Source organism: Zosterops lateralis (genome assembly GCF_965231275.1).
Source record: "Zosterops lateralis genome assembly, chromosome: 2".
Classification (NCBI taxonomy): Eukaryota; Metazoa; Chordata; class Aves; order Passeriformes; family Zosteropidae; genus Zosterops; species Zosterops lateralis.
Genome location: NC_139763.1, coordinates 107,920,760 through 107,921,697, shown reverse-complemented (window position 1 = coordinate 107,921,697; position 938 = coordinate 107,920,760).

The window sequence follows — 938 nt, the reverse complement described above, 5'->3', positions numbered from 1 at the left end:
CCTGGCCTCACTCTCCTGGAGTTTTTGGCTGCCAGCTCTCTCCATCTCTTCCTCACAGCTCGAGAAAGAAGAACACAGTGACAGCACAAAGCACCCTGATCGCTGCCTGGTCCGGGATACAGGGCCTGGAGCAGGACGTATGGGAAAAATCCTGCTCAGCTCTGAAACAGAGCACATCCCATATGGTCAGGATCTTCAGAGGATTTTGCAACTAAATTCTTAACAGCTCCCTGCTGATTGCGTGCAAGTGGCAATTTTTCAAAAGCTGAGTGCTTGGCCAAAGCTTGGAGGGTTTTTTCCCCCCACTGCTGGAGCAGTAAATGATGTATCTGCGACCAAAACACCAAACCTTCAGCCCTCGAGCCAGAACACAGACATGCAAGCATCTCTTAATTATAACAGTTGTAAAATAATTTTAGCAAGGGCAGTTGCCTCCTTAGCAGGGATTACTGAGCTTTGCCAAAAAAAAAAAAAAAAATCAGTTTGAGGTAAATAAACTGCATGGAAAAATCTCTGCCTGATGACTGTCAAAACTGCCAGGAAACAATAAAATTAAAAAACGGTCTTACAGTAACAAGTCTCAGGTTGTGATTCCACTGGGTCTGATTGCTACATAGCGTTAATGTAATTTTTTAAAAAAAGGTGTTAAGAATAAAAGAGGACATTGCAGCATAAGCACTTGACAGTGTCTGAGAAGGCAAGCCTGTGCCTTCATGAGATCTCTGCTTGAAATCCCTTCAATGCAAGGCTTTCACTGTTTAATTTTAGTACAGAACTAGTTTAGAACACTTGTTTTACAACACTTTCAACAGAAGACAAATCCTTGGCTCGAAAAATTAATCTCATGCAAAGAATAGAAACTCAGGATGCAGAAATTTACAAAGAGATTTATAAGTTCTTCAGTTGCATAAGAATAAAAAGAATGAATTAGCTAATTG